The 14,263-nt window shown below is 48.5% G+C and overlaps 1 protein-coding gene across 1 annotated transcript in view; it reads left to right on the top strand.

Moving 5' to 3' along the window:
- Window positions 1-211: 211 nt before the first annotated feature.
- The window catches only part of LOC127032795 (zinc finger protein 345-like), a 181,750-nt gene continuing 167,698 nt past the window's right edge, over window positions 212-14,263 (top strand). Inside the window, exon 1 of the mRNA XM_050920396.1 lies at window positions 212-223. The gene's annotated coding sequence lies outside the window, so the exon portion shown is untranslated. The remainder of the gene's footprint in view (window positions 224-14,263) is intronic.

Raw genomic sequence — 14,263 nt, 5'->3', positions numbered from 1 at the left:
TTTGTTCATGCATGGGGGGGAGGTGGGGTCTCTGGGATTCCTGGGTGAGATGCTGCTGTTGCTGTTGCTGCTGCCTCCATTGTGATCTGGGAGCCTGATGTGCAGCTGCTGCTCCCCCAGTGGGGTCTGCGCTGGGAGATGAGAACTTTCTGCGGCGACTGGACCCAGCCCCTGGAGCAGCCCCAGGCTCTGCCGACACCAGCGCCTGAGCCGGAGCCTGCAGGTGAAGGGAGAGACCCGGGAAAGGGCTGGGACCGGGCAGGAAAGTGACTCTGCACCACCGGCCCCTCCTCGCCCGAGCTCTGCTCCCGGGGGGAGGGAGTCTGCAAGTCCCAGAGCTGCTGCCTCCCCCTCTCCGGCTCTGCTCCCCTGAGCGCCTGCAGGAGCCGAGCCAGCTCTGGGGAGCGAACGCACCGGGTCGGGCCAGGGACCGAGTCTCCCAGCCCGAGGGGAGGGGGCAGGAGGGAGACGGTGAGAGTCTGGCAGGGGCAGCAGGAGCGATCAGTGGGGGGGAGGTCCGGGCTCCCAGCCCTGCCCAGCCCCATTCCCTGCAGCACCCCGGGGCACATTGACTTTCCTGGGGAGAAGGGGAGGAGCAGGGAGAGGAAAAGCCAGTTCCTGCCTCTGCCTGGTGCCCGCGCTGCTGGGGGGATGCACTGCCCTGGGGACAGTGTCAGGGGGATCCCCCAGAGCGGCTCCTTTGGTTCTGCACTTGGCTAAGAGGCTCTGTGCCTGGGAGGGGGATACCAGTGTCTGGGCGGTTTGGTCCCTGTGGGAGGAGCCGGGTCTGTACTGGAATAAAGTGCTCCAGGCTTTTCCCAGCATCACAAAGTTTAGAATGAGTCTCTCTGCGGCGGGGGGAATCGGGGTGTAAAGTGGACCAAAGTCTTCTGAAATCACCTCCATCGCCTTTCTTGCCCTGACAGGCAGCGGGATAAGGACCACGTTTCACTCCAGATTGTCCCATCCTCCCAATGAACAGGCCAGGGAAATGGCTGCGATGGAGCCAGCTCAGGTGGGGATTTTCAGGGAGCTGCTGGTGGGTTTGTATGTGTGAGAGAATTCCTGCACCCTGTGCCTGCGGGTGAGGCTGTTCTCATGCCCTGCCCATGACTGAGCTGGGGGCGTACTGCTGTGGGGGATGGTCCTGAGTGGAGGATGCTGTTACAGGTGCCTGAGGCTTTCGAGGAGGTGACTGTCTGTGCCACGGAGGAGCAGTGGGCTGTGCTGGACCCTGCTCAGAAAGCCCTCTTCAGGGATGCCACGCCAAAGCATTGCAGGACAGTGCTCACAATGGGTAAGGATTCCTTGCCACTTGGTTAGGAGAACTGGCGGGGGTCTCCGAAGGGCCCTGGGTGTTCTACTGGTGCAGTAGATATCAGAGGGATCAGATATTTCCAAAACCCATGTTTGCCAGATAGCTCAGTGGTTTGTGCATTGGCCTGTTAAACCTAGGGTTATGATTTCAATCCTTGAGTGGGCAATTTAGGGAACTGGGGTAAAAATCCATCTGGGGTTTAGCCCCCCTTTTAGCAGGGGGTTGGATTAGATGACCTCCCGAGATTCCTTCCACGCTCGTATTCTATGACACGGTACAGATCATCTATGATGGCCCTGTTCTGTTCATTCCCTCTGGGGCATCTAGCATTGGCCACTGTCAGTAGACAGGATACTGGGCTAGATGGAGCCTTGGTCTGACTTAGTATGGCCGTTCTTAATATAGACCATCTCCTGCTCACTCACTCCCATGCGATAAATAAGGGATAGGAAAGAAAATCCCTGTCCCATCCATCTCCCTGAGCCAAGGCAGGGTTGTTCCCTGTGGTGCATTTCCTAGTGCTTTGGCCAGTCCTTGTTTCAAAGATTCTGAGTGATGGGGCTCCCACCCCTACCCTGCGTAGACCGTTCCTGCTCCCACGAGTGCACTGGCAGATTTCTCCAGGTAACTGTGCACACTCCCTTCCTATTCCAATACAAAACCTTGGAGCTAAGTTTGAGAGGACAGACCAGTAATTTAGGGTCAGATGCTGTAATTCTCCCAGAGCCGAGTGTTACAAGCCCAGGAAATTCAGAATTAGTGTGACACTCAAAAGAATTATAAATGCTTCAAGCTGTGGAAATGCACAATTAGGACACCCAGATGGCTTTAACTCTGCCCTGCAGTGAGACCACACGATAACCATACCTCTATTCATCAGTAATGCACAAAGGGCTTTACAAAGGAGGGCAGTATCATTATCCCCACTGCACAGGTGGGGAAACTGAGGCACAGAGCCATGATGTGAATTGGCCACAATCACCCAGCAGCAGAGCTCTATCTTGAGCATGACAAGATAGTGCTCTACCCACTAGGTCACACTTAAAGCATTTTAAGGTTTGTTGTCCCAAATCAGATTCAATTGATTTTTAAAGACACATTTGATTTTCCTCCTCCTTCCCCTCATGGCATCATCACAGGGATGAGTTAAGGTGGTTTGTGTTCATAAGGACGGCCACACTGGGTCAGACCAACGGTCCATGTAGCCCAGTATCCTGTCTTCCAACCATGACCAATGCCAGGTGCCCCAGAGGGAATGAATAGAACAGGTAATCATCAAGTGATCCATCCCCTGTCACTCATTCCCAGCTTCTGGCAAACAGAGGCTGGGGACACCATCCCTGCCCATCCTGGCTAATAGCCATTGGTGGGACCTATCCTCCAGGAACTTATCTAGTTCTTTTTTGAACCCTGTTATAGTCTTGGCCTTCACAACATCCTCTGGCAAGGAGTTCCACAGGTTGACTGTGCATTGTGTAAAGAAATACTTCCTTTTGTTTGTTTTAAACCTGCTGCTTATTAATTTCATTTGATGACCCCTAGTTCTTGTGTTATGAGAAGGAGTAAATAACACTTCCTTATTTACTTTCTCCACATCAGTCATGATTTTATAGACCTCTGTCATATCCCCCCTTAGTTGTCTCTTTTCCAAGCTTAAAAGTCCCAATCTTAGTAATCTCTAATCATATGGAAGCTGTTCCATAACCCTACTAATTTTTATTGCCCTTTTCTGATCCTTTTCCAAGTTCAATATATCTTTTTTGAGATTGGGCAACCACATCTGCATGAAGTAATCAAGATGTGGGTGTGCTGTGAAATTATATACAGGCAATATGATATTTTCTGTCTTACTATCAATGCCTTTCTTAATGATTCCCGACATTCCATTAGCTATTTCATACCTTAACATGTTCGGATTGTTGTTGGGTTTGTTTAAGTTATTTAACTCTGAATTTCCTGGTTTTATAATACTTGATTTGTGATCATTACAGTCTCCATGTAATGTATAATTACCCTACATTATTGATGTGTAATCTCAATTTCTATCCCAGTTCTTAACATAGAAATTCCCAAGCAAAACATGTATTTGTTTATTTAAATTAAAAATGGTATGCATGAACAGTAAGCAAAAAGCCCAAAGAGAATGTTACCATGGGCTATTTCTCATCACTTGAAGAAATATGAGATCAACAGCAAATCTTTTATTTTTATTAAAACATTTAGAGCTAGACATAGCTGCCAAGTTTGTACAACTCCATGTGTGATATTTTATGCAAATTAGACCATTCATTTGCATAATTTATATGTGCCCTTAAGCTTCAGCTTAAGAACATAAGAACGGCCATACTGGGTCAGCCCAAAGGTCCATCTAGCCCAGTATCCTGTCTTCCAACAGTGGCCAATGCCAGGTGCCCCAGAGGGAATGAACAGAACAGGTAATCATCAAGTGAGCCATCCCCTGTCACCCAAGGCTTGAGGTCAATACACCTTGCTCCAAATCATGAAGGGATAGGACATGAAGTTGCACAAAACTTGGCAAGTGGGCGGGCGCTGAAGGTGTCTGGGGAGTAGGTGGGGGCTGTCTGTGTGTGGAGGGGGAAGCCAGGGCAGGTGGGCTTTTGGGGTGTCTAGTAGTGGGGGGAGATGAGGGCAGCTCATTCCCTGGGGGGGTAGAGATTTGGGGACAGCTGGCTTTGTGGGGGTGTCTGGGTCAGCTGGGTGTTGTCAAGTGTAGGTAGATTTGCATACAAATCAAGTGGGGAAGATAGGAGTAGCTCAGGAGCTTCAGGGGTAGATGGAGGCAGCTAGCAGGGATGGTCAATGGCTGGGTGTGGGAGCAGTTGGCTGGGAATGTTCATGGGGAGCTGGCTTCTCGCTGGGTGGGGGCCCCTGAGACCTGCTCTCTCTGCTGCCACTGCTTACTGCTCCCCACTACTGGATACGGGCAGGGAAACAGTGAGATGGAAGCCACATGGCTGCCCACTCAGCAGGTTCCCCTGGAGCCTCTGACAGCCATGAGGCAAAATTGCAGCCCATTCCTGCAACCCTGTTGAATGTGATGCCTCAGCTGGGTATAGGGACTGCAGACAAACGTGGCAACATGCCTGGGTGCCATGCAAGATGAGCAACGCTTGGCAGCGCTGTCCAGATTCAGCTGTAGGCTTTGGCTCCTTGACACTACTCCGGAGCAGCACAAAGCAAGCAGAGCATACCGTCCAACTGGGTTGACAGGTGCTTTGCATCCCAGTTTCCCAGAGTGCACATGCTCCCCAAATCCCCCAGTACCCTGAAAACACCCCTAACTTCCCCAGGCCTCTCTGCAACTCCTTGCACACACTTCCTCCCTCCTCCACCTCACATTTTCCAGTGCATGAGTTCATATACACACATGCGCACACACACCCCCCCCACAAGTTTTCCCCTTCTACCTGAAATGAAGGTCTACGATCACCCCCATATCTATCTATCCTCAGACCCTGCCATTAATTCTGGCCCCCAGCCCCTATCTGTTCTGCTCCCACATCTCTTCTGCCCCTCTCCCCCAGTACCAACTCTGCCCCTCCTGCAGCTCCAGGGGCTCGTCAAGCCCTGTCCCAGGCTGTGGGGGGGCTGCACTAAGGTCCCCCACACCACCCCTGCTTCCAGGCCAGGTGTTGCAGGGAGGGAGGGGAGAAGCAGAGGAGTTGTTGTGTTGCCCATGGTGGGGGACAAGGGAGCAGAGCCACCCTGAGCCACTGTGAGAACAGTGCTGGTTCCTGAGGGGAGGGAGGAAAGCTCTACCTGCTTCCTGCAGCAGCCCTGATTGGCTGCCCATCTCCAGGAGGTGGGGCAGTAGAGAAGTCAGCCAATAAGAGAGGTTTCTCTCCCCAATGCAGTACTAAAATATGTCTGACCCATTTGGAACCAGTGCACTTTAAACCCTGGTTAAATCAGTCTGGTGCAATGTGCGACTTTTGAAAATAAAGATTTAGGACTAAGGGTCACTGTTTGCTCTTATTTATCATGATAGAAAGTTTTATCCTTCAACAGAGCCTGTAAAATCTTCTTTTTCAGAGAAACTCACACAAAATTATCTTCTTTCAAAATAGCTGCCCTTTCTCATTGTTCTCAAGGTGGAATTCAGCCAAGCTGCCCTTTATGGGTATGTCTACACTGCTGTCAAAGACCTGCAGCATGGCTACGGCTGGCCCCGGTCAGCTGACTCAGGCTGGGGCTTTGGGGCTATATAATTGCAGTGTAGAGATTCAGGCTTGGGCTGGAGCCTAAGCTCTGAGACTCGGTGCTACGGGTTTTTTATTGCAGTGTAGACACATCAGGAGTCAGAGAGTAGTAATGAATGGAGACTGTGGCCATCTTTGCTAAGGGCAGCCTGTGGACAGCAGTTCTCAAACTGTGGATCAGGATCCCAAAATGGGTTGAAATTGTGTTTTATTGGGGTTCCCAGGGCTGCTGTTAGACTTGCTGGGGTCTGGGGCTAAACTGAAGTCTGAGCCCACCTCAGCCTTGCCACCCTGGGCAGGAGGGCCAAAACCAGAGCCCCACCTCCCCAAGCAGGAGGCCAAAGCCGAAGCCCAAGGGCTTCAGCCCTAGGTGGTGGGGCTTAGATTACAGGCCCTGCCCACCCAGGGCTGAAACCCTTGGGCTTCAACTTTGGCTTCCTCCGTGGGGAGGTGGGACTCTGGCTTTGGCCCTCCTGCCCAGGGTGGCAAGGCTCAGGTGGGCTTAGGCTTCAGTCCCCGCCTCCCGAGGTCATGTAGCATTTCTGTTCTCTGAAGTGGGTCATGGTGCAATGAAGTTTGAGAACTGCTGGCTTAGTCCCAGTGAGAACAAAAGGAGATGGCAGCCATTTTGAAATAGAGCAGGGCTTCATGGAACTCTCTGAAAATTATTCTGTTGGAGGAGAAATTTTCATTTATGAACAATGACAGCAATAAATGACCATGAATCTTAAAAACAAACAAACACACACACAAAAAAAGCCCTTAAAATTTAACTTATGTAGAAGGTGCCAGTGAGTTTTAACTATAAGGGAAGTTTAAAGAGTCTGCATTATGATGTTACAAAGATCACTTGAAATCAAAAAAGTGAGACACCAAATGGTAAAATTTCTTAAATGACCCATTATTTAATTAAATTTAACTTGTGAACTAATGAATGGACTTACTAGCAAATTCTCAAGAAAATGATTCCATGTTCAAAACGTAAGTGCTGCAGTTCTGGGGAGGATACACTGTGCTCTTCAGACATAACAGTGAGACTGAATCCTGCTTTAAGTACAAAATTAGCCTTAATGTCAATCTTAACTATGGGTCCACAACTAGCATCTCCATATTTTACTTGCTGGAGATGACCTTGATAAAGTAGTTTAGTCCCTGGTCATCTATGAGTCATCATTCATTTCCTTATCCTTCATTTGTTAATGGATCTGCCTTTTCCAATGCTCCTTTTTGCCCTGGTAGCTTTGTAAAATCTCACATTATTCTCCTTAGCCTCTCTTGGTACATTAGTTCATTCTTCTTTTTTGCTACCTTCCTCTTTTCCCTGCAGCCGTAACTGACTCTGGGTATCTTTGTTCAGCTCTTCCATCTTTCCTGAACAGGTTAATTTTAGACTTAGACCTTTGAGTGACATGGTCCAATTTTTATTTTCCTGAGGAATTTCCATTGTCTTTTTCCCAAGGAATCAGAGTCTGAGATTTTACTATCAAAATAATAAAAATAGGCTGAAGTTAAGAAAGAACACATATTTTCATGGATATTAAGACCACAGGGATCACTATGATCATCTAGTCTGATCTCCTGCATAATACAGGCCAGAGAATTTCATCCAGTTAAGTCCATAACTACTGATTGGACTGGAGCAAATCATTTTTAAAGAGACATCCCATCTGGATCTAAAGACTCTAGAAAATGGAGAATCTGCCTCATCTCTTGGCCAGTTGTTCCAATGGTTAATCATTCTCGCTGTTAAAAAAAATTGTATCTTATTTCTAGTACATATTTCTCTAGTGCAGCTTCCAGCCATTGGATCTTGTTCTGCCTTTGTTTGCTAGATTGAAAACTATCAGAAATTTCCTCTTTCTGTTGGTGCTTTTAGGCCATGACCAAGTCACCCCTCAACCTTCTCTTGGATAAAATAAATAATTTGAGCTTCTTAATTCTCTCAGTGTGAGAGGTTTTCCAGACCTTGACTCATTCTCATGGCTCTTTTCTGAATCCTTTCTAATTTTTTCAGAAGGGTGGATGCCAGAACTGAACACAGTGTCCAGTAATGGTTGCATCAATGCTGTATACATCCCCCATCCTCCTTGATACCCTCTGTTTATACATCCAAGGATCACGTTAACCCTTTTAGCCATAGCATTGTATTGGGAGATCATACTCAGCTGATTATCCGCTGTGATTCCTAAATCCTTTTCAAAATCACTGCTTCCCGTGATACAGTCCCCCATCCTGCCAGTATAACCTACATACTTTGCTCCTAAACAGAGAGAGAGGCAGAAATGCACAGAGGTTGGTTTTGTGTAAAAACGTAACCATTTTCATTTAGGCCGTGGGTGTTGCTAGGGTGGGTCACTGCCTGTTCTAATCATTGTTACCCTCACCCAGCCTCTCCTTTCCCTTGTTGTTTGTTACACTCACTCATTGATCCCTGTCTTAAACTAGATTGCAAACTTTTCAGGGCAAGGACTGCGTCCACTGGCCCTGAGCCTCCTTACTATTCTTTCACAGTCACTGGGTCCCTCTCTGCTTTTAAGGAGCAGATCCAGGGAAACAGAGCTGTTTACTATGTAACTTAGGAACCCCTTTGATGATGGGCATCTGGCTGTGTGTGTTCCCAGCAGAGATGTAAAGAGTTAAATTCCCACCCTTAGCAGAGAGTCCTGTGGCTTTGAGCAGCCAGGTGGGTGGCCAGAGGATTTTATTTTTTTAAAGAAGAGGTTAGGTCTGAAAAAACCATGGCGCATTCTCTGTATCAAACACTCTGCAAATCTATGGTTCATGCTGTTGTCACCTGTTTCTTTCCCCCAAGCAGGATCTCCAATTTATCAACCTGAGTTGCTTGCTCGGCTAGAACGAGGGGAAGAGGCCTGGATCCCAGATATCCAGAGCTCCGAGGAAAGCTCAGAGGAAGAACCTGTTAGACCCATTCTGAAACAAAGGCTGAGGAAAGGGAAATGGTGGGATTACGACAAAGGCCCCGTGAGCACCTCCACTTCTTCTTCATCTCACTCAGGTCAGGCTTGTGCCCATCAGGTACCATATCCTCATGGAAGAGTCACTCTTGGCTTCCCACCTCTCCTGACTGAGACTTGGCTGTAGTTCCCTCCACCTGAGTATTCAGATGGGATGTGAAGGCAGAATTGGTCCCCTCTTCTCTCTCCTCTGGCGAAAAAGTTGAGGGTGGGGAAAATTGGCTCCTCATTTTTCAATCTTCCCAGGGGTTATTTTGTTTAATAATAGGAGATATACCTATCTCCTAGAACTGGAAGGGACCTCAAAAAGGTTATTGAGTCCAGCTCCCTGCCAGGACCAAGTACTGATTTTTGCCCCAGATCCCCAAGTAGCCCCCTCAAAGATTGAACTCACAACCCTGGGTTCAGCAGGCTAATGCTCAAACCACTGAGCTATCCCTCCTCCTCTCTAAGGTTCCCTTTCCTCCCTTCCTCTCAGCACAGAGAATGACTTCTGTCTGGATTCTCTCTGTCCCACCAGGTGATGGGATGGTGAGTGAGAAGGAGGAAGAGGATCCTCAATGGGAAGGTGGTGAGATATCATCAGGAAGATCAGAAGGGGATGTCTCTCTAGCCTGTGAGAGTCAGGACAGACCAGAGAGGCCACAAGGAAACCACTCAGAGAAGAGATGGGTTCAGTCCACTCACAGTGGAGAAGGTCACAAAAACCTCAACATTAAGAGCCAGAAAGGAATACAGATGGCACAGAGAAAACATGTATGTATCGAGTGTGAGAAAAGCTTCTGTAGTAGCTCATCCCTCCTTAGACACCGGAGAACCCACACAGGAGAGAGACCCTATAGGTGTCCCGACTGCGGGAAAGGCTTCATCTCCAACTCAAGCCTCATTAGCCATCGGAGAATGCATACAGGGGAGAGACCCTATAAATGCCCTGACTGTGAGAAAGCCTTTATTGCAAACAAGTCCCTCAATAAGCATCGCAAAATCCACAGTGGGGAGAAAGTCCACCAATGCCCTGACAGTGTGGAAACGGTCATCACAAATGAATCACTCCAAAAGCATCAAAAGCAACACATGTCAGTGAAACCCCATGAAAGCCCTGAGTGTAGGAAAAGCTACACTGTTCATTCAGCCCTTGGTGCCCATCAGAGAACCCACATGGGACATAAAGCTCCTGTATGCCCCAACTGCGGAAGAAGCTTCAGAGACAGCAGGACCCTCATTAGACATCAGAGAATCCATACGGGAGAGAAACCCTATAAATGCTTTGAGTGTGGGAAATGCTTCCGGGCCAGCTCAACTCTCACTATCCATCGGAGACTCCACACAGGAGAGAAACCTTATAAATGCCTCGAGTGTGGGAAAAGCTTCAGATCTAGCACGGGTCTCACGAAACACCGGAGAACACACGCGAGAAAGAAATTGTCCACGGGCCCTCAATCAGGTTGGCCAAAATGAATAATGTATTTGCCCAATCCCACAAATATGGGCAGGATACAGTCAAATATCTGTCCAGGAGCCAGCCAGCAGCAGCCAACCCCATGCTGACCAGTGACCTCTGACTCTGCTTGGCCTACAAACCCCAGGCAAAGAAGGAGATGACTAATCAGCTCCTTGCTGCCGAGTTGCTGGTTCTTCTGCCTTCTGCCAAAGTCTGGGAGAACAGGAGAGAAAGAGTCCCATTAGCTAAGTCTCCTTAGACTTGGGTGCTCTCCCTTCCCATGTCCTATTCCTCATCCATGAAGCCAGAGAGACAGAGGGAAGATTACTTAGTTCAGGCCTTTCACTCACTCTATAGACATCTGGCTGGGCTCCATGACTTACCTGGATCTATTTCCTGTGAGAGGGATGTCCCAAAAACTTTGATGCCTGCCCCACTCCTTTAATTCCCCAGGCAACAGGGTGACTGGGAGAAGAATCTAACACTAGGAGATGCTGTGCAGAAGCTGGTGGTGTTAGTTGCTCAGCAAAGGTGACAGGGAACCAAAGTCCAGCCTGATGGGTTATGAAATGAGAAGAAGTTGGAGACAGGCAGACTGGTACTGAACTGGACTAGGAGAACTTTGATTGGGGGGGAAAGGGTCCTTGGGGTGAGGCCCCCAGCTGGCACAGCAACAAGTTAATGGATTTCAGGAATGGAAGGAAGAGCCCATAATTGGATCACTGGATGTGTGCCAAGAGTGGGTAACTCTGAAGGGGTGAGATTGCCTCCTTTCTAGGGGTCACTTAAGGCCAGAGACACAAAAATATGTAGGCACCTAAAAGCCTTGTTATGCACCACTGACATTTTCAAAACTACTGTTGAGCTGCCACCTAACCCCACAGGCAGCGGCGTATTATCACCTAGGCCAACAAGGCCTAGGCCTAGGGTGGCAAATTTGCAGGGGCAGCAAATTTGCTCACAACCCCTCCCTAACTCTGCCCTTTCCTCAAATCCCCGGCCTGCTTCCTCCCCCAGGCGCACCGTGCTTCTCTCCTTCCACCTCCCTCTCAGGATTGCTGCTCAAAAGCGCTGGGAGGGAGGGAGAAGTGAGTAGCGGCACGCTTGGAAGAGGCAGAGCAGAGGTGAGCTGGGGCCCGCGGGCACGAGGAGTAACCCAGGGGGGCCGGGAACCGCTCCCTGCCCCAGCTCACCTCCACTCCACCGCTGCCATCCCCTGAGGATGCCTCAACTCCCCTTCTTCCCGCTCCCTCCCAGGCTCGCTGCGCAAAAGCACTGGGAGGGAGGGGGGGAGAAGCGAATAGTGGCGCAATCGGAGGAGGCGGAGCAAAGGTGAGCTGGGGCCAGGGGGTGCAGGGGAGGGGCAGGGAACTGCTCCCTTCCCCAGCTCACCTCTACTCCATCGCTGCCATCCCCCGAGTGCGCCACAACTCCCCTTCTCCCCCTACCTTCCAGGCTTGCCGCGGGGGAGCAGAGGTGAGTTTGGGGGGTGGTGGCAATTTTTTGAGAGCCTCGGGGAGCCAAATTTGTTAATCCACCACTGCTCACAGGCACCTCAGTTTCTACTGGGGGAAATGAACAAAGTTGGCTATACACTGATGCTCAAAGTTCATGCCAAAGCTAAAGCTCCAGTGGCCATGCAATGACTTTCTTAGATGAGATGTTCCCCCCAACTATCTTGACAGTATGACCCAATTCCACTGGGATTCTCAGAGCAAACACCCAAGACCCGATACCAAAAGGCAGCCAGGTTGTGACTTGTTGTCATAACATTTCTTCCCAGATCTGGACCTTAGCGTCCAAAATATGGGTGTTAGCATGAAAACCTCCAAGCTTAGTTACCAGCTTGGACCTGGTATCGCTGCCACCAGCTAAGAATTATACAGTGCCTAGCTCACTGTGGTCTCCCCAAAACCTTCCCTGGGGGACCCCAAGACTCAGATTCCTTGAGTCTCACAACAATGGGGAATAAACCATTTCCCTTCCCTCTCCTCCCCTCCAGGTGGTCCCTCCCTGGGTTCCTGGAGAGATATACAGAAGCAAGCTCCGTGAATCTAAACAGAGGAATTCCACCCTCCCTGTTTCCAGTCCTGGAAACACAAGTACCAAGAGAGCTAATCTCTCTTCCCCCCTCACCCAGAGGGTATGCAAAGTCAGGCTTAGTAAATCTAACACAAAGAGATTTTCCCCCTGACTTCTTCCTCCCACCAATTCCCTGGTGAGCTGCAGACTCAATTCCCTGGAGTCCCCACTAAAGAAAAACTCCAACAGGTCTTAAAAAGAAAGCTTTATATAAAAAAGAATGAAAAAGACATTAAAAATAGGCTCTGCATCAAGTTGACAATATATAGAGTGAATTGCTTAAAAGAAAAATGAATAAACAGCTTTATCCAAAAAGAATACAATTTAAAACATTCCAGCAACTACACACTGTTAAGATAAGTTCCTGTCTGCATCCTAAAAACTTGCCCATACTGGTATTGCCCTGGCCTCTTCCTTTATCATTCAGTGTTAAACACATTCTGAACTATATGCATTTCCTTACCTTTTGGGGGTGAAGCCAGACTTTCAGGCACCTGCTCCCCTACTTGGTGTAAACTTTGCTTGTACCAATCAGAAATGAACACATACAGTTTTTGGGCCCCATCCCCTATGACACTTCTATGATGTCATAGTGGGTATTTTAGGCTGGTCTGCCATGTGCAGGCAGAAGAGGAGAAAGAAAAACGAATCCTGTGTACCTTGTGCACACCCGTAACCGAGCCTGATCACCTCAAAGCCTCTCTCAGCTCACGTGTTTTAAGCAGAGTTTCTACGTTTGCCAGTCGTTATGAGTTGGTTTGTATTCGTAAGTATTGGTTATTACTAAATGCTGCATCTGTGTTTATAAATATTGTTTACTGTATCTTTGTTTATAAATATTGTTTAATAGTAAATACTTTAGCCATTGTATGTTTTAAGTTCCATTAACCCTATTAGCTAATCATACGCTGCTCCCCTACCCCTTGTAACTATCCCCAATAAAACTTTTAATTAATTAATTTTAGTTGTGTGCGTGCCTGCAGTTTGCATTGTGACCCATACCCTCCTTGCATCCCTTACTTATACAGTCTATTGCCACGTGCAGCCTGGTAAATAACAGGTCTGCATTTTTCTTTCACCCCTAAAAGGACGTGGCAATCTACATGGCATCACGAACAGGATGCACGGAGGTTGGGCCATGCCCGTGGCACACTGCAGATCGCGCAGATAATGAAACTGAACAGTTTCAACATTTGCAGTTTCACCTTCTTACTAGCCAAAATTCGACTAATCCAAATATAGAATGGATCTGTTCTCTTGGCTGGGGCAAAACTCTAGAAGGTTATACTGTACCATTAACCCTGGCAGATATGGGATGCCTCCTTTGGTGCCACTCGAGCTTTAGGTGTCAGCCAGCCGATTGTTCCCTGCAGCCTCAGTGCACGAAGACTGTGGAAAACCTCGGTGCTGTAGATCCCTCTCAACTTTGGAGAGAATGTAGCCGCTTTGTTAGAAAATCTGGAGGCACCGTTTCCAAATTAATTCCCCCACCTCGGGTAATACCTGCTGATCCGGCACATAAATTATTATGCCAAATGATAAAAGAATTAAATTTGATTAAGAAAACCAAAAAATTGTGACCTGATGAATATAAATCTGAGGATGTTTCCACCGTCCTGTTTAGCATGATATGCAAGGCCCTCGATCTGTGTTCTGTCCTCCATGGAGGCACAATGTCTGCAGCTAAACAGGCAGCCCCAGGCTCTCCTAAAGGTAATAATGAGAAGAAGACAGAAAGGGTAGAGCCCATCACTACCCCCCCCAAAGTCCCTCTCGGAAAATTTTGCCACCCCCATATGAAGCTCCTAAAACTCCTCTGTATCCAGCTCTGCCAATAGCCCCAGAATTTGCAGAATCTGAAACCGTAGCAGAAGCTTTGCCTATTGCAATAACTAAAACTAAAATAGACACACAAACAGGCAACACCACGCAGGTTACTGAACTGCGAACACGTACTAAGGCCTAACTTAAAGAGTTTTTAAAGGAAACGCAACGAAAAACCGACGAGGCACCTATGGTTTGGGTCGGGTGGCTAGCCTTAGAACACGGAGCAGAATTGGTGGACCGCGAGGAGGCCGGCACCTTAGCTAAAACGGCCAATTGGGCACGAGGCTTCCCGGGTCACGCTTTATTAAATAATCGCATTTGGCCACTTACCACCCCGGCTGCTGCCATTTTAGCAATGAAAGTCAGTTTTAAAGGATTATATATCCCTTCGGGAACTTTA

This window comes from Gopherus flavomarginatus, chromosome 12, assembly GCF_025201925.1.
Source record: "Gopherus flavomarginatus isolate rGopFla2 chromosome 12, rGopFla2.mat.asm, whole genome shotgun sequence".
NCBI classification, from domain to species: Eukaryota; Metazoa; Chordata; order Testudines; family Testudinidae; genus Gopherus; species Gopherus flavomarginatus.
Note: the sequence above shows the minus strand (reverse complement) of the source record. Positions and strands in the feature narration are given on the sequence as shown.